This window comes from Rhinolophus ferrumequinum, chromosome 17 (assembly GCF_004115265.2).
Source record: "Rhinolophus ferrumequinum isolate MPI-CBG mRhiFer1 chromosome 17, mRhiFer1_v1.p, whole genome shotgun sequence".
Lineage (NCBI taxonomy): Eukaryota > Metazoa > Chordata > Mammalia > Chiroptera > Rhinolophidae > Rhinolophus > Rhinolophus ferrumequinum.
Genome location: NC_046300.1, coordinates 12,534,415 through 12,557,444, shown reverse-complemented (window position 1 = coordinate 12,557,444; position 23,030 = coordinate 12,534,415). Strand labels below are relative to the sequence as shown.

Here is a 23,030-nt window from a genome sequence, read left to right as displayed (position 1 = left end):
AGATGAGAAATAGCCTTGTTATTTCCCCTAAGGAAGGTGATGGGAAAACTGTCCCCATAGGTGCCAAGTTCAAGTGTGGGTGGGCTCATTTGGTGGGGGAGAGGATGGAGAGCACCTTCTTAGAATGTGGCTCTGATGATGGACTCCCCAGGGATTGAAGCAGGAAAGCCAAACATGAGCTGGGGGAAGATGGAGACAGCCACAAAAGAGGGGTGGGTTGGGGAACCAGGGAGGCAAAGACTTTCCCACAGCTTCAGTTAACATCGGCATGATGATGTTTGAGCCTAACAACACACACACAGGGATGACCCAGAGGTGAACAAGAGTCAAAATAATAGGGAAATCACTTCCTGGGAGACAAAGCACAAAGAAGGTGAGCAATTCACCTAGGGGCCAGGCTAATGCACTACCCAAGGAAGCCAGAGAGCCGCTCCCACAGTGGTGGGTGGTGTGTCTACCTGATGAAAGGAAGTCTGTCCTAGGGACACTGGGATACACAAACAGATTGCTGGCAGAAGAAAATGTAGCAGGAACTGATCACTCAACCTGGTTTTACGTGTTGACAACTGTTTCTGTTTTCTCTGTTCCATTAGTGAGATACCATCCACTCTGGGAGAGGAGGGCACTTCCCACCTCCCAGGACGGAATACAAATGTTTCATCATTTGCCAGCAGAGTTTGAAAAGCAAGCCCTCCCTGCCCTTAAGGAAAGGGGAACCAGTTTTTTGGTTGCTAACTGTTTGAGCTCTGGGATTTAATGAGCCAAAGTTAATTGTGAAAGAAAATAGAGCTTTTCTATGGAAGGAACAAGAGTGTAGGTTGGAACCCAAAGGAAGACCGTGGGAATAGGAGTAAGTAAGGAGTCCTCAGTGGGGCTTGAAAGCTGGGGATATGCCCTCTGATCATCTGGGAGGGAGGTGGGAAGGAGCTCAAGACCCCCATTTTGTGACAGTGGTTAGTAATGCTCTTTTATTTTGGACACATTACAGAATTACTCCAAAAATCCCTAGACACTATTTTATACCAGAAGAAGGCATCTCTTTCGCCATTCCAGGATCTGAGTGGCATGGCCATGACAGGATGGAAGATAATCTGTTCTTTCATAGCAGGTTGCTGACAACATCAGCTCCCAACCTAGGCTTGTCTGGAGGAGTGCATCCAGACAAGCAACAGACATTAAACCCACATGTAACTTTACGTCTTCAAAGGAAACAGCACAACAAAATAACATCCAATCCCCTGAAACAATAATAACCCGTGCAGAGCCCATCAACACACAAACCACCTGAAGCCTTTTGCACTTGCTGTTCCTTCTGTGTAGAACATGTGGATGCCTGCCTCAGTTCATTCCACTGTCTGCTGAAATATCACCTCCTCAGAAAGCCCTTACAGGGCTACCCTATCTGAAATAGCCCCAGCCTCAACTCTTTCTAACTCTGCTTGAGTTTTCATTATAGCATATATAATTTCTGGCATCATTCCATATGTTTATTTACTTTCTGTTTCTCCTTCTAGGATGTTAGCTTCAAGAGGGCAGAGAATTTGTCTATGTTGTTCACTGCTCTGTCCCCATTATGAACAATACCTGACGCGTGGTCGGTAAAGTCAATATTAGGTGGATGAAGGGCCGTCATGATAGAAAAAAATTAGCCCCTCTGTAAATACTTCAGTTAAAAAACATAGATATGTTTTGAAGGGGTTTTATTTCAAGTCAGTGAGGTATCATCCAGTCTAATACGACCGTTTGCGAGCTAAGGAAAACCAGATTTTCCCACTAAACCTGTCTTCTCTTGGAAAAGATAGAGTAGTCTGGGAGCCTGCATTACCTGTTGGACTGTTCCACCAGTTTCTCAGCCGTTAATTTATCTTGGGTCGTTGTCAAGAACATCAACAGCTAAGGCCCGTCACTGTGCCACAGCAAGGAGATTGGGTCTGTCTTGACTTCTGTTCTTTGCTTCGTTGTTTTCCTTCTCTAATTGAAATGTAATTTTATTTCCTTCTTTTAAAGGAATACAAGGATAATGTAAAATAAACTCAATGCAAAAGGGTATATGTAAAAAGTAAATTTCCTGTTAACGTCAGAGGCCCTTGGTCTCCCGCACCAGAGACATCCAATGGTATCTCCTTGGGGTTGCAATTTACACTGCCCTTATTACAAGAGAATTCATCAGCTTTTCATGTATTTTTGGCCATCCGGACATCCTCTTCTCTGCATAATGTGTTCAAGTATCTTGCCTATTTTTGGTTGTATCCCTTTAATTTGTTGATTTGTATGAAGTACGTTATAGTCCAGACGCAAATCCTCTGTGAATTATATGTGTTCCAAATATTATCTTCCACTCAGTGGCTTGCATTTTCATGCTCTTCAATGTAATTTCATGCTCTGAAAGGTGATTTTTATGAACAGAAATTCTTAGTTTTGAGTCCAGTTTAGTAACCTTTTCCTTTATAATCAGTCAGTGTTTTTATGATTTGTATGCCTTGTTTAACCCAAGAAATGTGCAAAGTTCACAAAAGAGAGGTGAACTGGGAAGTCAGGGAAGCAAGAACTTTTCTACAATATGATTTTCAGTTTTAAAACTTGAGTTTGAAGATAAGTATACACCTGTGAAATTGTCACCATAAACAATGCCATAAACTTAACCATCACCTCTAAGGGCTTCCTTCTCCCTTTTTTTTTTTTTTTTTTTTTTTTTTTTGGTGTGTGATAAGAACATTCAACATAAGATTTGCCCTTAAGAGGTATGGTAGATCAAATTTCTATTTCATTAATTACTATGAGTTTCACTATTATTTCCTCTTCCAAAATAATAAAGATATTTTCCTATATTATCTTCTAAAGAATTTGTTGTTTTGCCTTTCACATTGAGGTTTAAATCCACCTAATTTCATTTTTGTATATAGTATGAAGTAGAAATCCAGTTAAATTTTTTTTTTTCATTTTGATATCTCATTGTCCCAGTACCATTTTTTTTTAAAGTCTTTTTTCTAATCCTCTGCAGTACCACCTTTGTCATAAATCAGGTATATATGTTTGTTTCTTGGCTCTCTATTCCTTTATCACTGGTGTATCTGTCTAGATTTTTACCTTCGTTATCTGTACCCCAATAACTTTATAATAATTCTTGTCATTTGGGAGAGCAAATCATGCTGTTTTATACTTCTTCAAGAGTATCTTGGTTATTCTTTGCTCTTTGCATTTCCATAGAAATTCTAGAAAGAACTTACTAATTTTCACAAAAAGAAAAACCTATTCATGTTTTGTTGGGGATATCAATTCAACAAGAATTGGCAGCTTTTATGCTATTGAGTTATCTAATTTACGAACATGGTATGCCTCTCCTATACATATGTATTTATATATACATATTAATATATATAAACATACAGTAATAAAATTACACACACACACACACACATTGTACATGTACCCTATACATTATATAATGGAAGGAAGAGCTGAAGAACCAGGTTTCCAAGAGGACAGGAGTTAGAGCACTCTAGCGATCTGGGGAGCAGGAAGTAAGGTAGTTTACAAGGAGGGAGCATCTGATCTATGTCAAGTACCTAACTCTTGGCCAGGGGCAGGAAGGGCAGACTGACTCCTCAACAGCAAATTCAGAGGCTTTTATAAGAAGATTTGGGAACGGATACTGGGCAGGCAAAAATAAGATGTCTACTACAGATGCAGAAAGAGAAATCTAGGAGAGACAGAGGAGCATGGAAACAGAAGAGAAATAAAGAAAAGAGGAAAGGAATGAAGCAGGAGGGGCGGGTGGTTTGGACCGGTGTGAGTGATCTGAAATGGAAGATAAGCCAACAATCAAGAAAAATAATGGAAGGTCTTTGTCAGGGACAGTATGATTTCTGTGGGTCTTCTTCATGGGCTCCTTCCTCCATTAAAAATATTAAAAATTATATTTTATGACTGTGCTGGTATAAAAAAATATAATGAAAGCTGGATTTATCAATGTATATTTATTATTATTACGTTTATTCTTTCTTCTGATTTTAAGAGAAATTTAAATTAAAACATTTCCGTGGAACCCCAAACATACCATGGGCCCCAAGTGCTGTGCGTAATGGATGAATCAGCCCTGCTTCTGCCCTTTTCTCCTCTTCTCCCTCACCACTTCTCCCCAAGATGGGGCCGGAATCAGCATTTACCATTTCCGTTGCGTGGTGGCCCACCTTCCCACAGCCTGCACCTGCTACACTTTGCCCGAGGACTCTCACTGGCTGTGGGAGCCAGCCCCGCCTACATAAGGGAAGTTGGAATTGCTGGGGATTTGACATACTTATCCAGCAGCTCTTAACCAATAAGTAATGGGAGGTGGTATATAAATACCCCAGCTCCTCACACCTTGGGCTGGAAACTCAGAGGCACGTGTTCTTCATTTACTCCCAGAGGAGCCAAGCTGGATTAACCTCCTGCCTCCCAAAGTGGTAACTTGTCTGATAATAGACCTTTTATTGGTTGCCTTCCCCTTCCCTATCTCAATCCTCCACTTCCCTACCACCATTTTCTTGGATGCCCTCAGAAATACATTATTCACATGCAAATTCTGGTCTCAGGGTCTGCTGCTGAGAGAACCCAAACTGAGACACTGCTTTTCAGGTTACCTTGTATTTGGGGACAAAGCTGTCTGACATGCCAGCCTTGCAACCAAATGCAAAGGGATGGTACCCTTCACTCTGCGGAGAGGGGAACAACAGAGGGCCACCAATTACTGTCTTCCAAAGATGCTGCCTAGTTGGGAGGGGTAGTCTGGCATTGAATATTTTCTTGGATGACTGTAATGAAAATATTATTCCAGAGATTTTTTTTTCTTAACCTGGACCTTTTCTGTTATTTCAATTTCATATGAAAACTTTAGCATTGGCCAAAGAATAATGGACTATTTAATTCAATCAAAGCCTGGTGAAATCTTTCTTCCTGGTGTTTTGGCTGGCTGAGTCACTTAGTTTACACAAACCAATGGCATCAGGGCAAAGCACTTTGACAATATAAAGGGTTATGGAAAAACTAATTCATATTAATCATCTGAGTTATGTTTTCATTTCCTTTAATGTGGTGGATTTGGCCAGGGGACAGGAGGCCTCATGACTGCCCCTCAGAATAAAATTTTAAAAGAATATGTATTTTTGGAAAATCACTTTCCTGTAACACACCCAGAGTTCTTTAAAAGATGCTTTAGCTTGAAAAACCTCAAGTGAAGAATCATGATCCAAGGCAGAGCACTTGGGAAATTCTGGAGGAGAAGGATTAGAGGAATCACACACATTTTTATGGCATATTCCCTTGCAAAACTTTGGAACAAATGTGCTTTATTTTCTCGTTAAAATGGTTTGACCCACATTGATACATCTGTAATTTTCCTCTCCAGTGTCCCCAAGGGGTTAGATAGTACAAAGCATAATGACTAACAGCATGAACTTCAAATTCAGAAAGATCTGGGTTCGAACCCTAGGTCTACCACTTATGTTTGACCTTGGGCTAGTTACTTAACCTATCTATATCCCTATTTCCTGATTTGTAGAATGGGGCTAGTTATACCCACCTCATAGACCCGTGAGCTTATTGTTAGGATAAAAATAATGCATGAAAGTGCTTAGCGTTATGTACTAAATATTATTACCCTTCATTTCTTGTTCTTAGCCAGTGTCCCCTTAAGTTGAATTTCTCTGCCCGTTTGATAACTTTCTTAGACCATTCACAATGTCCTCAGCAGTTCAAAGCTGTTTCCATTCAAGGCCAGGGTGGTCCTCTGTGTAGCTGATCCTCTGATGTAACATATGAAGACGCACGATCTTGCCCACACACGCCTTTCTCCCAGAAGCCAGATCCCATGCTTCTGTCTCCTTGCCCACCACGTTGGGGAGCCAATGGGGGACACTCTTTGGGGTTGTATGACTAGGAGGGACTTGGTCAAGTCAGGAAAGGCCACTGAAAGGATGATAACTGGTCACCTACAGGAGATTTGAGAGGTTGCCTCAAACTTCTCACCTTTGTGAAGGTAATTAAGTGAGAGAATAAGCAGAGGGCCGAAGTACTGAGAGGCAGGAGAAGTAAACTACAGTTGCAGGAAGGGAGGGTATAACTGACCTCCAAGATACCCAAAGCACCCAGGGCAAATAAGGTGAAGACAAAGGTAGACCGTGTTCAGAGTTGTCCAGACAAAGTCCAGCAGTGAGATGATTATTACAGGTGACTGTGAACTTCGTCATTCTGAGCAGTCAACCCAGATGACCCAGGAACTAAAAGTAATAACCATAGAAACACATTCTGTTGGTCCTTTGTTTTACAGTTTGCCAAGTATTTTCGTACCTATTACCTCTGTACGTTGTGTAGCACTAACTGGGGGCTGCTCTGTATCGTGGTCACCAACATCTATGGCTGTTTTGCGGGCAGACACATCAAGGCAGAGCAGGTAGTTGGGAGTGAGAAGACCTGGGAGGGGGTCTCCACCCTGGCTGTTACATTTATAAGCTGAGTAACAAGGGAAAGCCACAGAGCCAAGGAATCTCGATAGATTTCGCCGTAAAGCAAGGTGTAATAATGTCTACCACAGGGCTATTGGGAGAACCGAACAAGACAGGTTAGCGAGATGCTTCATAAACTTTATAGGGCTGTGTAAACAATATGTTACTCAATTTATGGTGCTTAATCCAGGGCCTTGCACCTGGAACAAGGTGTTAATATCGAAGTTTCCATAGAGATAATGAGACACAATAGTATGAAATTCCAAAGCCAGATTCCTCATGCAAAAATTACGAAGATTATCGAGAACTATTTCATACCTCCCGAGTCCTCTCTTACCCACCACTCTACTATATTTTGTATATGAAATACATAAAAATAGTAGAAAGACAGGAGAGAAAATTTTGAAGGTGTGTGTGTGTGTTTGTGTGTCTGTGTGTGTGTGTGTGTGTGTGTAAATTTTTTGGAGAAAGTTGTTGCCCTGACCTGAGACTTCCCACTCCGTCCAGGAGGAAATGACAGGGAGTACTACTTTCCCTCAGATTAAGCAAGGGGCTTTCCATGGGACCCCCGAGAAAGCTGTGGCATGTGTGGCCTGCATTTGGAAGTTTGGAAGCAAAGATCAGTGTCTTATTGCACAGCTGATTGAGACCAAGTGGCCCATGGCTGAAAGATTGAGGGAATGGAGCTGGGTGGAAGTATATGCTCTACTAAAGAGAGGAACAGAGTGGGCTTTCCTTGGATTCATCACAACAGAGGCCCCAGGAGCTGAGGGGGAATGCTGGATCTCTAGGGGCTGTGCAAAGAGCCTTGACTGACTCCCAGACAAAGAGACATCTGTCTGGAGGAAGGGAACTCCCGGTGAAGGGCTGGCAGGAAACCTCCAAAGAGCCCCCCAGAGCTCCCTGAGAAAAAGGGTCAGCTCCAAACATCTATCAAAGCAAGAGAGGACAGATCCGCTTCTGTTTATGTCAAGCAGAATTTTTCCTTCCCCCAACTTTCCTCTATTCTCCCACTGCGGACCACCCTGCGGGTCAGGAACTGTCCAACACACTGGCCTCCCCAGTGTCTGATGGCTCTGTGTGCGAATTCGTCCTCCCCAGAGATACTGTTGAACTGCGGACGTCTGCCATGCAGTCTGTAGGATTCACCAGCAATCAGGGGTCATGTGAGGACTGACAATAAAGTTCGCGAACTCATCCTAGAAAAAGTGCTACATATGTCATTGCTGAGTATCACTGCGGTCACCTTCGAAGTACTCCCCTTGAGAAGCTACACACCGATACCACCCTTCAAAGCAATTTTAGAACTCTTTTTCTGGAATGGCCATCAGAGCTGTCGTTGTTTTACCCTTGCTGTCCTGAATGTCATCAAAATATCTTCCTTTCAATATTTCCTTTATCTTCAGGTAAAGAAAGAAGTCATTGGGGGCCAGATCAGGTGAGTAGGCAGGGTGTTCTAATACAGTTATTTGTTTACTGGCTAAAAACTCCCTCACAGACAGTGTCGTGTGAGCTGGTGCATTGTTGTGATGCAAGAGCCATGAATTGCTGGTGAAAAGTTCAGGTCGTCTAACTTTTTCACGCAGCCTTTTCAGCACTTCCAAATAGTAAACTTGGTTAACTGTTTGTCCCTTTGGTTCAAATTCATAATGAATAATCCCTCTGATATCAAAAAGAAAGTTAGCAACATTGTTGCAACAAGTTCATGAACTTAATTGTCAGACCTCTCAGGCAAATGTCATCTTTGCTTCTGCCCCTGGGCAGGCAACCCTGAACAGCTCTTGACGTGTGACCCCAGACAGGACTGACTGCGTGATCTGTGGGCCCAGGCTAAGATGAAAAGGCAGGGGCTCTTGTGTAAGAATTATTAAGAATTTCAAGACAGCAATAGTAGAGCACTAAACCAAGCACGAGGTCCTGCGAAGTGGGGAACCCTGTGTGACTGCACAGGGTATACACACGTGACCCCAAATTATCTCCATTAGCAAACACTAACAGAGGATTCTGGAATCTGGCTGCCTTTCTGGGAGGCTGGCTTCCTCGGGCTGCACCCCTCAGTGTGACTTGAACAGGCATTAGCCCACAATTCTCCTTTCCCTCCTCCAGGCAGGAAACTGAGGCACAGGAGATGACTAGAGCCCGCAGGAACAGGGGAGCCCATGGCCACAGAAAAGTCTCAGCCCAGCAATTGGTCCTGAGACAGAAAGGATTCTTCGGCAGGACGTGGGCTCCATGTAAAAGCCCAGGGATGGCTGGACCTGCTCTGTCCTCCACTCCGTCCAGCCCCTGGCTCTTCTTCCAAGACCATTCTCGCAACAAGAGGCGTGCACTTGATCACCTCCAGGCCCTGTTCCATGAGAACTGCAGAGGACTCAGCTTCCAGTAGCATGGGCTGGTCCTAAGTTGTTCGAGAGTTTGTGGGCTGGGGCTTAAAATCCTGGCCAGATTCTCCTTGGAGGCAGCCATGTCCTCTGTGGGCTGGCGACCCTCCTGAGAGGCTAAAGAGAGCAAGTTTTTAAAAACTGTAAAATGATTAGAAAAAGGAGACATGAACACCTCAAAGGCCTTCTTCCTGCCGGGTCCTCATCCCTGTAAGTGCTGCTCCCTATGTGGGTTCACTGACGAGAGTCAACTCCATAATGCCATTTCGGCCCCTCATCCCACCTACGTCCTGGCAGCTCCTACAACAGAAGAAAGGCTCTTTTGCCCGGTTCACTCCTACCATGGAGGCAAACAATCCCATTACAATGAGGAAGACCCACCTGGCCACAAGGTACCAAATGAATGCATTTACCTGTCTAATGTCTGCCTTCCCTTCTGGTTAGTAAGCTCCACGAGGGCATGGGCTGTGCCCATCTGGTTTCTCTTGTGCCAGAGTATATGGCACATGCTTCAATGTATTTGTTGAGTAAATGAATGGATTTCAAAGAGAAAGGTAAATGAAACATTTCACAGAAAGCTTGAGTCAGGGCCCCTGGAAAGGTCTGGCTCTGTCTCCCCTTGTCTTAGGTTACCTTCCCCAGGAACAGGGCCTGGAGGTGATCAAGTGCACGCCTCTTGTTGCGAGAATGGTCTTGGAAGAAGAGCCAGGGGCTGGACGGAGTGGAGGACAGAGCAGGATGGGGTCTCAGCTGGAAACTACTTTGGCCTGATCCCATGGGAGCTCTGACGCATGAATTGCGTCACAGAGCTGCCCCACCCAGAGGTAAGGGGCTGGCCTTTTGTACCCCCTGCCAGTCAGCCATGGGCTCCCTGCTGCCCCTGGTGAGGAGATGTAGGCTCCCAAGGGCAATTCTCTGAAGAAGGGAGCAGATGTGAGCCCTTAGCGGCCAATAGTCACAGCAGCTGCAGAATGGGTATGCCAACCAGCCTCCATTGGACCATCCCGCTCCCACCCCTTTCCCCCACCAGGCATACCTGAGCAGGTGGATCCCAAGATTTAAATTCTCAGAGTATAAGAAAGCTACACTTTGGTCCCCTAGCCTAAGCCACATTCACAGCCTTCAGGCTATCTAGTGCTTTCCCAGTGATTACAAAAGGGATGCTTTCTTTTCCGTTGGCTGCCAGTCTTTCTGAACACAGAAGACTCTGTCCAGGACCCTGGAGGAGCGATGCAGGGAGTTGGAGGGTTGCCAAAAGCTTGCCCTCATTCCCTGTTAGACACTGCCTGTGTGAAAGAGAGGTGTGTGACACAGAGAGGAGTCAAAGTGATTTAAAGCTTCAGCTGAGAGGTGCCAGCAATGGACGTCAGCTCCCATAGCCCCCTGCTAAAATCCCTCCTGGCTTTAATGGCATTTGGATTAAAATCCAAGCTCTGCTGCCCATGTGCAACCTCACCTCACCTGGTCCCTGCCCACCTCTCCCACCTCCTCTCCTCCCATCTGCCCTCTTCTCACACTCCAGCAGCCCAGCATCTCTTCTGTTCCACAAACAGGCGACTCTCGTTGCTGCCTCGGGGTCTTGCTGCTGGCCCTTCCCTCCCCCTGGAACGTTTTTCTCCTTGATCACTTCTCTCGAGAAGCCGGTGTTGATTTCTCTGTCCGAAGAGGTCCACACCCCTAACCTATCACAACCTAACCCATCACTCCTTGATATTTCTTTCCTTCATTTATTACCTGTTTATTGCCTTCTCCCTCTCTCCACTGCCTACCTGAAACACAAGCTCCATGAGAACACAGACCTTGACTAACTTCCTGTAACTCCAGCAATTACATGTAGGAAAGTCAGGGAAGGGAGTTATTTGAGAGTGAAGGAGGAGGAAGAATCATACATTATACTTGGTAGAAGTTGAGTTTGATGTTCCAGTGAAATGTGTGGATGGAAGGGCCCAGGAGACAGCTGGAGATGCCTGGCTAGACCCAAGGGAGAGTTTGAGCCTGGGATGTGTATTTCGGAGTCCTTCCCATAGAGCTAATAGCTAAAATCCTGGGTGTGGACGAGACAGCTAAGAGCAGAGCCTTAGGCAACACCTACTTTCTGGAGATTTGTTTCATCGCTGCCTGGAATGTTCCTCCACCTACCTCATGCACACCTCTCTCAAAACTAAAGTTGCAGTCTAAGAATGCCTTCCCTCTTTCCCCACGTTTATAATGCCTGCCCTGTTGCAAATGCACAGCAGCAACCGCAGCCCTTCAGGAAGCAGCCCTCTCCCTCCTGGCAGCTGACAGGAGGTTCTCTGGCCAGGCTGGCCTCTTGGTGCTCTGCATATGGAAGTTCAATTACCATCAATGGGAGGCCCATCTGCAGGGTGAGGGCAGAATACACAATGGAGATTGATGCACCAGATAGGAGCCCGGATCAAAGAGGAACCCAGGGTTTGTGAAGTCCTTTCATCCTCCCTGATGAAAGGTGATGCATGAAGGAAAAATTATCGTGATTATTTTATTGGGTTCCAATTGGAGATGGCCTACACTCACCAATGTGGACAATAGCTAACAGCCTGCATGGATGTCTCTACAATATATACAGACTGTACACAATGCAATACGTGTGTGCGTGTACGTGTGTGTGTCTCTGTGTGTGTGTTCATCAGTGACATCAGCAAGCACCCTTTGTTGTCAAGGAAGCTCTAAAGAGAATAACAGACTTCAACGGCCCCTCTCCTCGCACCCCCGTCATGTAGACACAGACATACCGTGAAATACACATATTTTGTAAATGTGTATCGAAAAAGCAGTAAAGTAGGGGGAAAAGGGAACAGAAGGACATTTGGATTTGTCAGCGTCTCTTCAGAGAAAGCCCTGAGGATATACCATTCTTAGAATAAAGCTTTTATTTCACAGTGTATCAGTGGGACAATTAACAAGCTCCCTTCGTCCTGTTCCATAATTCATTCTCTTTGTTTTAGATATTGAGCTGAGCTAGTGAGTTAAAACCATGCGAAATAGCTTTTAAATACAGATCTATGCCTGGCAGTTCTGCCTTGCCAGTGACGGAAGACCAACTTGTCCCATCATTAGAGAGGTGGACATCGTGTCACTTTGTCATTCAAATTCCTTTTCGATTTAACTCCATGTCCTTCACTGGTGCTGGCTGTGGCACTGCAGAGGATGTGGTTTCTGGGCCGAACATTTTCCTGCCACCCCAGGATTATTATTGTGACTGGATTTAGAGGTCCTTAGCTTGGAGGGAAGATAAGACGCAGCATATGTGGGATGGGGGAGGGAGAGCTTTCTCAGGCTCTGTGTGTACCTGACCTTGCAGACAGCTTTTCCTTCCTTGGGGAGAAGCTGACTGCTGTTTTCAGCAGCTCTGCATGCCTGGGGAAAGTGGAAGGCCACAGGAAGGTGACAGCTGGGGCAGGGCTAAAACAGCAGGTCCCCAGGGGGGGTCATTCACTGGGCTGACAATTCAGTTGATGCTTGCTTGGGTTGGGGCCTTGCACTAATTTGGGTGCTGACATCCTGGTGACAGCAGCAGAGGAAAAGTGAGCTGGGGAGCAGAGATGGGAAAACTTGAAATGACTCCCCTAAATGATGGTTGACTTGTTTTGTGACATCATATCCCCAAGGAACAGGATGCTGAGGTGTCAAGTAGACAGGCTGGGTACCTTTTGACGAAGGTCTGACAATTAAGTTCGTGAACTTGTTGCAACGATGTTGCTAACCTTTTTTGATATCAGAGGGATTATCTTTATGAATTTGTACCAACTGGACACACAGTTAACCAAGTTTGCTATTTGGAAGTGCTGAAAAGGCTGCGTGAAAAAGTTAGACGACCTGAACTTTTCGCCAACAATTCATGGCTCTTGCATCACGACGATGCACCAGCTCACACGGCACTGTCTGTGAGGGAGTTTTTAGCCAGTAAACAAATAACTGTATTGGAACACCCTCCCTCACTTGATCTGGCCCCCAATGATTTCTTTCTTTACCTGAAGATAAAGGAAATATGGAAAGGAAGACATTTTGATGACATTCAGGACAGCAAGGGTAAAACAACGACAGCTCTGATGGCCATTCCAGAAAAAGAGTTGCCAAATTGCTTTGAAGGGTGGACTGGGTGCTGGCATCAGTGCATAGCTTCCCAAGGGGAGTACTTTGAAGGTGACCATAGTGATAGTCAGCAGTGAGGTATGTGGCACTTTTTCTAGGATGAGTTTGCGAACCTGATTGTCAGAGCTCATATTTAGGCCAGTGTCCTCCCGAATCAGCCTGGTAGCTTCATCATTACAGGGCTTTGTCCAGCTGGGTCTGGACATCCATTAGTCCAGATTCCATTTTCCCTGCTTACTTTTTTATTCCAGCAGAAATGGAGGGATTTCCCCCACAGCTGTGCAGAAGAGGCACCACTCACAAGCGACTCCTGTCAAAGGGACATATCAGATTCTTGAAGAGAGTATAACAGGTTTAAGTGGGTCAGATGCCATAACTCAACAGCTTCTCCTTGATCCTTTAATCTCACATCTGAAGCTCAAGACCTAGCCAGGTGACCTCGGGCAGCACCACCATGGCAGAAGGTTGACTAATCCACTGGCTACACCATTCCACACTCTGTTTGAGACTGAACGTGATTTATAAGTGTAACCTATTGTTTTAAGATCAACCAAAGTCATGCCATAAAAAATGCTGTCCTCTGGGAAGAGATCCACAGCAACCAGGCCACTGCACAGCCCCCTGACTGCCAAGAACCCTCAAGGAGAAAGTCACCTCTAAGTGAGTTGGAGGAAACAGAGACAAAAGACCGCTACAGGCCTTGGACTTAGAAACGTGGGGGTGAGTTTTGCCTCCATTTCCAGCAACTGCTACACACACAGTCCCTTCCAAAAATGTGAGTGGCCTCAAAGAAGAGACAGCTGCCTCCCTAGCCCATCATTCATCACCTGCTTGCTGGCCTAGGACTGATAAGACAAATCCAGATCAAATTACCTGGCAGCTGGGAGAGCAATGAGATAAGGAAAGGCAAACACAGAAGTTCAGTGAAGTAGCAAAGATCAAATTATGTATTAAATTTTCCAGGAACTAAAACCTTGCTCCCTCTGCAAACCTAGGGGAGTCACCTCAAATCAGTCAGCAGCAAATAAGGTTCCTTGGAGAAAAACAATGCCTTCAGAATTAGGAGAAAAGAGCTCTGAGAGACCCGTCCATTCCCACTGGGCCAGATGATAGGAAAATAAAAAGAGCAGAGATGAACGTTACAGGGGAGGTGAGTGGCCGGTGGCCAAGGAAGCTTCGAGCAACAGGAAGAGCCACCGAACTGCACTGGAGACCTGCATTCTTATTCTAGTTCTCTCTCTCCCTTTGAAAATGTGCTCAAACCCCTCAGGGATTTAGATTTTCCTATAGTGGTGGGGTCTCTTCAAGCTGAGATCACTCTGCCTTGAAGAGTTTTAAATTGTTTATTACTATACTATTCACAAAGTCTTCAATCGGATGGCTTTCTCTTTTGACTAGGCCATTTTACTGAGTTAAATCTCAAGTTTGGGATATAGACCATCCCAGAGGTATTGCTAAAACTCTTTTTTCATTCAAAGCCACTCGTTTTGTATGGGATGTAGCTTCCAGACGTTGCGCTCTCAACTATCAGTGACCTGAGGAAATTTTGGGGGGTGATGGAACTGTTTATTTGTGGTAGTGATTACACAAGTCTTTGCAAGTGTTAAAAATCAGACAACTATACACTAGAAAGATATATTTTACTATATGTAAATTTATTTTTAAAAATTTTATTCAATTTATTGGGGTGATATTGGTTAATAAGATTGTATAGGTTACAAGTGTACAATTCTATAATACATCATCTGAATGTTGTATTGTGTGTTCACCACCCAAAGTTTAGCCTCCTTCTGTCACCATATACTTGACCCCCTTTACCTTCTTCTACTTCCTGTCACCCCCTTTCTCTCTAGTAACCACTATACTGTTGTCTGTGTCTATGAGTTTTGGCTTATTTGTTTGTCTTGTTCATTTGTTGCTTTCAGTTTTATATCCCACATATGAGTGAAATCATATGGTTCTTGGACTTTTTCCGTCTGATTTATTTCACTTAGCATAATATTCTCAAGGTCCATCCATGTTGTCACAAATGGCAATAGTACATCTTTTCTTATGGCTGAGTAGTATTTCATTTTATATATATATATATATATATATATATATATATATATATGTGTGTGTGTGTGTGTGTGTGTGTGTGTGTGTGTAATCTTTGTTCAATCATCAGTTGTTTCCATGTCTTGGCTACTGTAAATAATGCTGCAATGAACATAGGGATACATATATCTTGATGAATAAATGTTTTCACATTTTTCAAGTAGATATCCAGAAGGGGGATTACTGGGTCATATGGTAGCTCTATTCTTAATTTTTTGAGGAACCTCAGTACTGTTCTCCGTAGTGGCTGTACCAATTTACATTCCCACCAGCAGTATATGAGGGTTCCTTTTTCTCCACAACCTCTCCAACATTTGTTATTCTTGACTTATTGATAATAGCCATCTGACAGGTATGGGGTGGTATCTCATTGTGGTTTTGATTTCCATTTCCCTCACAGCTAGTGAAGTTGAGCATCTTTTCATATACTCATATCTGTTGGCTATTTGTACTTCTTCTTGAGAGAAGTTCAGGTCCTCTGCCTATTTTTAATTGGATTGTTTGTTTTTGTTGTTGTTGTTAACTTTAAAAAAATATAAAGGAAAACATTGTCAGTGATCCTCCATATAAAATCAAACGGAATTTCTAATCGTAGGAGCTCTCTTTTTTCACCCAAGAAGCAAATAGAAGGAGGAGGGCAGGAGGGAGGGGAGGGTGAGGAGGAGCTTATTGTAGGTGAGGTAGAGTGATCACAACATTGGCCCTAATTCTTCACCCCTCTTTGGAGTCATGCACTTTGCCATGACCTCTAGTGACCTCTCTCGCTCTCTCTCTCTCTCTCTCTCCATCCAGCCATGTGACTTGCTTTATCCAATGGGATGTTAGTAGATATGACTCGAGCAGGTGCTTGAAAGAGTACTTGCATGTTTCCATTTGCATTTCTGCTCTTGCCTTCTGTCACCACCACAATGACATGCTCAGTCTAGCCTGCTGGAGGATGGGACACAAAAATGAGAACAGAGTTGAATCATCAGAGTCGTCCCAGCCAAGATGGTCCAATAGTCAGGGAATTACCAGATATGTGAATGAGTTCTGAGACTAGAACTGCTTAGCCAATTCAGGCTAAATTGCCAGCACACAGACTCGTGATCTAAATAGAAGCTTATTCTAGATTTTGAAGTTTTATCTTATGCGGCATCATTGGGACCATAGATAACTGATACAAAAAGTAAGGAATTATAAACCATAAGAAAAAGGAAAGATTAGCTTTGGGAGGTGGAAACTGTGGAAGTCGGGCACATTTTCTTGAAGTCTTTCTCTGTCTCTCTCTCTCTCTGTCTCTCTCTTTCTCTCTCCCTCTGTGTGTGTGTGTGTCTCCGTCTTTCTTTCTTTTGGAAGGCCACCTGAATAAAGCTATGCAGGAAGATGAAAGTGAGATTGGTGTGGAACCAACCTAGGGATATGTCACATTGTGATCGGTTTATAACTACCCAATAATAACGGTCTCTCCATATCTTTGAATTTGAATCCATGAATTCAAACGTGTAGAGCCTCAGATGAATGTAATAAAATAATTGTAAGAAAAGAAGAGCAGTGTCATTGTAGTCATCTATGAATACACATGGTGAAATATACGTGTGCCCCCTACCCCACCACACACACTCCAGCCAGCCTGCATAGGTATATGTACCGTGGCATACTCATTGTATAACACTCCCATTGTTCCAACGGGTGGGTGTGGTCTGGTGGCAGGCCAGCATCTCACCACACAGGAAGAACTATGTTCTGGCCAAGATGAGGCTAGGTAATACATTCAGGTGGTAGCCTCCCGGCCACTAACTCAGTGTGCCTCCCAGGACAGAAGAAGCCAGCAGGCCAAGGGGACGTGGCAGCCTGGTTTTGGTTTGGATTAATGTCGTCTTAGAAGGAAAGCAGGAAGGGAGCCCCTAATTTAGGCCACAACACAGACCAAGAGTTCAAGAATGGAAAGGGCCTCAGAAACGAGGAGACCAACAGCATATGGATCCAAGGGATGCATCCAGATTGGAGCAGACCCTGTCAATGGCTAGGAGGATAATGTCACTAAAAGGAACATTCTGGAAAAGCAGAGCTGCCCAGGATTGGGAAGTAAGTGAGGGGGTCAGTGAGGGCAGAGCCCACCAGTTAGGCCAACAGGTGTTGCAGTAGGGTGGGGGACATACATGCTCACAGTGTAGGGACATAAGGGTGAATAGCAAGAGCCATACCCACCTGGAGTAGGTGTCAGGGTAAAGCTTGACTTTTGCGATCCAGACAAACAATGGGACCCAGGGGATTAAAGTAAAAAAAGAGAGGCTTCAGGGGCTCAGTAAAGATAGGAATTAGGAAGAGCAGGTGTATACAGGTGGAGAGTGGTCTGGATTAGAAGCCGGGCACCAATGCCTGAGTCAGCTTCCTGGGCTCCTGGAGAAGCCTATAAAGGTGCTGGAAGTTTAGATAAAGGCCCTGGTGTCCTATCGAGCCCATTTCCAAATCCTGTCGATTTCAACTTCCACCGCATCCCTGAGATCCGGACTTCTCAGCGTCCTTCCCATCATCGTCTTCTATCTTGAATTATGCAGTGGTCCTTACTTCTCCTCCTGTACAGCTGCCAGAGTGAGCATTTTAAGATGTAGCTTAGATTGCATCATTCTCCCTGTTTCAAACCTTCCAAGTCCTTGAGGATTCTTTGCCAGTGATTTCAAACTATTAGGACCTACTTCACGGCTTTCAGGCCATTCTCTCCGCTTCTCACCGCTCCAGCCATGGTGACCTTGCTTTGGTTCTGTTCCTGACTCAGGTGCCATCACCTGAGCGCGTCCCTCTGCCTGCAGGCTTGCTCCCCTCCTCATGACTCTGGCGCCTACTCTTCATTCAGGGCTCAGTTAAATGCCACTTCTCCAGGGAGGCCTTCCTGGATTTCCTCATTTGAAGAAGGTATCCCCACTTTTCCTTCCTCACTCATAGCATCATCCTGTTCTTTGTTTTCAAAACCATGATCAGATTGGTAATAATTTGTGATTATTTTTGTTGGTTTGCCCCCATTTCTGTCTGAAATCCCCACCTATAAGGTCTATAAGGACAAGGACGAATTCTGTCTTATTTACTTCCGTACACCCCATGCCTAGTGTGGCACAAGGCACAGAGTAATTGTTCAATAACTGTTTATTGAAGCAACGAATGAGCTTTGGAAACAAGACAGAAGAAGAGCAAGACAGGCCTTGGTTAGGGGAATAGCCCTCTGGCCTCCCGTGGCCATCCCGGATGCTGAATGTGTGCCACTGGGTGAATTTCTGTCACATTTACAGCCGCTGTCTTTATCTGGCTCAGGGATGAGTCTGGACTAAGTAACAATGGTAGGGCTGCAGAAGACAGGGGAACACACTCCTTAAAAAAAAAGCGACAAAAGGCTAAAAATGATAGTCTTGGAGTGTTAATTCATTCACAAAGCTTTACCTGACACCCTCCTCTGTGCGCAGCTCTAGCTAGGGGAATATGGTTGCTTTCTTGCTTCCTCTAACCCAGCTGTCTGTCCCAGCATCTTACCATCCACACTCTAGGCAGCTGACAACTGAGAAAGGGAAGCTTCCAGCAACTGCCTAGAATATTCGCTGTCAAGATCCTTCTTGTCTTATTTCTACTCCAGCTTCCAGGCACCTCATTCTTGTCTCTATCTGCCGTTTTGGCCTCTACTTCTGCCCCGGGATTTGTGCCCACATTAAGAAACTTCACCTTGAACTTGGTCACTCCCTGAGGTCATCTCTGGCCTGGTCTCAGAAGTGAAACTGGCTGAGCTGCCAGCACGGCACACGAGGGCTCTGAAGCCTCGTGCAGCCCTCTGGCCACTGCAGATGACTTCCAGTTCTGCTCCTGCCAGACCGTTAGAGCCAGTGGTTCTGGCTTAACCTGGCATCTGTCTCCCCTTTGTCCCTTCCCTCTCGTGCACCTCACAGTTCTCTCTTTCCTGCCTTCCTTCATTTAAAAAAATAAACGTGAAAATCAATGAGAGACCTTAAGCTTCCTAGTACATTGTTTTTTCTTTAATTCTTCTTTACACATTTATGCAGAGGTAGGAATGGCTTAACAGCCTGAACCTTCCTCCCTCATGGACCCTAAACCCTGGGTCTCAAATCCTCTTCAGGTTGGGTTTTTGAGAACTGGGAGACAACGAGACAAGGGGTGTGACCTAGACTTACTGAAACTGGACTAATTAAGCATCGTGCATTGGCAAAGCCACATTTTGTGGTCAGAGAAAAATTGTTAGAACCAAAGGAGCCTTTGATTGTGGGAGACCTAAAGTGACCACAGAGGAAAGCGCCTTCAGTGATCAGAATCCTTGGGCAACCAGCAGCCTGGGTGATGTCCCTTGTCCTGCCCGTCATAAGCAAGGGCTCACCTTCTCACGCCACCCCCATCTCTGCAGGGTTGGACACAAGCACTTCCTAGGAGGCCTACAAAGACACGCAAGAAGCAATATCACGGAGCCCTTACGTTTCAGGGGACGTGAGCTCCTCCTGAATTTCTGAATTTTCAACATTTCTCAAATCAGTGCAATCACACTTAGGTACCAAAATAACAGAGCAGCAGAAATAGAGTTGCTGACTTGTAACCAAGACAGAAAGTCTCCATACTCTAAATACTGGAAATTGAACAACTTCTAAATTTAGTGCCTAAGCTCAGACACTAGAAAATGGTCAATCTGATGTGGGTTTATTTAGACTGATGTGGAAGGAGGCCCTTCATGGACCGTTAAGAGAAGTGAGATGAATATGAAACTAGGACAATGTGAAAAGAGGAGTTCCTGGAGCAGACACTTGTCCTTCGTGTCCTCAAAGAGATGCAGCCATTCTTTAGGAAGGAGGGATGGCGAGTAGCTGCTAGTCCCCTGGGGAGTTAGTACATTTTGTAATTTGCCTACGTGCTTTTATGCATTTTAACTAGGACATAATTGTGGGTTTAACATAATTCCCGATTAATGGTTGCAACAGTACGAAGTTCAAGCACAGTAGACGGGCGTTTCAGGGAGGTACTTTGGAAGTGGACGGTATCTTATACCATTTATGATGCCGTCTCAGGGAAGCAGCCTTCTAGATTGCTTCTGGGTAGGGCTGACTCTGCTCAGAATACTGAATATTGAAAATGGGATTAGATTGCTGAAAATGCTACCCCCATGTCCTGGGGAATTGGACTTTCAGTCACAAAGAGTGCTAAGATCAGGGTCTGGGCCAGGGTGAGAAGGGCCTGAGTGCCAGGCATTTGCCTGAAGGGCAAGGTCTCTGGAGGCCACTGCGCATTCCATGGGGCAGAATCAGAGCCCTTTCTTGGGGAGGGGTCTCCTGAGCCATGGCCGTGGCTGGGACTTGGGTACCCCACCCCCCATTCAGCTTGTGCCTTCCCTCCCCCATCTCTTAGTCACCAGGCATCTAGAAAAGCTCTCTCCTTGTTTTATCTGGCAGAACCTTGGGACAATAATTGGACTGGATTCAATTGGCCAGGAAACCAAAGCCCAAAGAAAAATGCCTCATGACTCCTGCCAACCTCCTGCTCCCTGCCAGTCCCAGTGCTGGACAAACAGCCGTGCCAGTGTTTGAATTTGTGAGGGGAAGTACATTCCGTATGTGGAAGCCACATAATGGAAGTTATGTACTTTTCAGGGACTGCACCAGCCAGAGCAACTGCTTCTCCCATTATGTGGCTCATGAAAGGGTTTTCACCTCCTGGGCTGGAAGGGAGTTGGTCTGTCTGCAACAAAGGCGTTTGCCTCTGTGGCTTTCTGAAAAAGAATGTGTGTGCTTGTCAAAACAGAACTTTCCTGCGTACTTGGAAGAGTAGGCCTGCCTGCCTGCCAGAAAGGAGCAAGGCTCCGTCTGGTTGAAAGGGAGAAAAATTCCACTGAGCAGGCCCATTAGCTACTGCACAGGGTAGCCTTCCTCTCTCACAAAGACATTTGTTCACTGTCGCACGGCTGGCTTCCCTAGCAATTTCCTACCAATGCAGTTTGACTCAATCTGGAAGGTGGGGAGCTGGCAAAGCCATTGGAGGTGAGTGTTTTCTGATTATGGAGAAGTAAATAAAACTTTTCCCTGTGGTGGACCGGAGCACGCAGGTTCAGGGAACTGTGAGTAATGTGTTGGTAAACATGCTCACTTGGCTTTTCCAATCATTTTTTTTCTTTTCCTTCAAAGTAGGCGGCTGTTATTCCCGTGCTGGTGGGAAAACTGAGGCACAAAGATAGCTCGACCCAGGACCTGCAGAAGGGCCTGGACACCCGTGTAAGGATTAATCCGCTGGTTGTGACAATGTGGGCCTCTTCTAGAAGCTCACTCTGGATTCAACCTCCCACTGCAGCCAGAAGCGTACGATCAACCAAAGCCGAGGCCAGGGTCTAACTCAGGAAGGACTCCAGGAGCACAATGAACAGCACCGATTTCTTCTGTGGAGACGATCGCCCTTGGGTATGATTGGCACATGGTCCGTGCCAGTGCCTGACCTTCCAGATTCCCAAGCAAATCTTCATAAAACTCAAAATGCACCCGGCAGAGGAATGCCATCCCCTCTGTGAATGGATTATGTCTCCACCAGACAGGTCTGCACAATGGACGTGGAGTCTGTCTGTGAATTGTAAGACCCTGATGGTGAGAATTGCATCCATTTAATCTTCGTAGTTGGGTTCACCTTACCTAAAAATGAAAATGACCTCCCTGGTTCCTGGGTAGGAAGAAAGGAGGCAAGAAGAACCTGGGCTAATCTAGCAATTGCCTAGGGCTTTTGCAGTTGCAGAAGCATTGTGCTTTGAGATACCACAGCCCTGAAGTATCTGCCTGAATTTCTGGAGACCCAACAGAAGTCTTGGCAGGATGGAGGACATTTTTTGGATCTAGTTCCCAAAACTATAGCTGTGAGTTCCAGGGCGATAATTAGGTATTAATGCAGCTAGGGATTGTTGTTAATCAATTTCTGCAAACTTGTTTAGATGTAACTGGGAATTTTTATTAACGAATGCATGCAAGCTTACAAATCGCTTACTGGTATTAATAACTCACGTGCGTGAATGCGGTTGCTTTGTTTATAAGAACATGCCTGACTCCCTGGAGCTCTGAGGACGAGTGTGCAACACAACCAGCTGTTCAACACCAGGCACTGCTTCCTTCCGAGCAGAATATCGCCTTTGCTTGAGAGGTTAAAAATCAACAGCAGGGCCTGACGAGAAACATGGACAATAAATGAAACGTCAGGACTAATCTCTTATGTGACACCTGCTGATCTCAAGAGGGTTCAGCTGCTGGGACTACACAGTGGTTCATGATGGTTCTGGGCTAAAACCAAAAGTCAAGGGTAAGAACCTACAAGTGGGACCAGATGGTGATTCAAGATACGTATATTAAGTTGAGGGAAAACAACAGCGTGCGTTTCATAAGGATGTACACAAGAGTGGCCGGGGCATTGTGTGTCTCCTAATACGAGGTACTTGCAAGTTTACAGCAACACTCCCTAAGAAACACTCTTGCCATAGAGAATTCAACCTGGGTTTCATCAAGCCTCTGGATATGACTACCAGTGTACAGGAAATCCAGGAGATAGAGGAACATACTAAACAACATTCTGAAGAAGGACGAAGCCAAATTCAGAAAATGGGAAATTCTGTGGGACAAAGGACTTGATTCCTTCAATAAAGAAATGACAATATAGAAAACACAGAAGAGAAGAAACTAGTATAGATTGCAAAAAAAAAAAAAGATATGTACTATTTTAAAAACATTATGTGTGGACCTAGTTTGGATCCTGATTTTATCAAACCAATTATAAAAAGAATTTTTTTTTTTTTAGATATCTGGGAAATTTGAACAAAGACAAGTTATTAGATTATCTGGTCATAATATGTTATGGATATGTTAAAAAGAAAAGTCCTTATCTGTATATATGTATATGTATAATATTCATATTTATAGAGGGTGCCAAAAAAAGTATACACAAATTAAGAAAGGAAAAAACTGTATTA

General features: G+C 44.8%; 1 long non-coding RNA gene across 1 annotated transcript; it reads left to right on the top strand.

The window, feature by feature from the left end:
* Positions 1-20,933: 20,933 nt before the first annotated feature.
* LOC117037036 (uncharacterized) lies at positions 20,934-22,752 on the top strand. The gene is made up of 2 exons (XR_004425465.1): positions 20,934-21,072; positions 21,217-22,752. It is a non-coding gene; the product is annotated as an uncharacterized LOC117037036 (long non-coding RNA).
* The last annotated feature ends 278 nt before the right edge of the window (positions 22,753-23,030 follow it).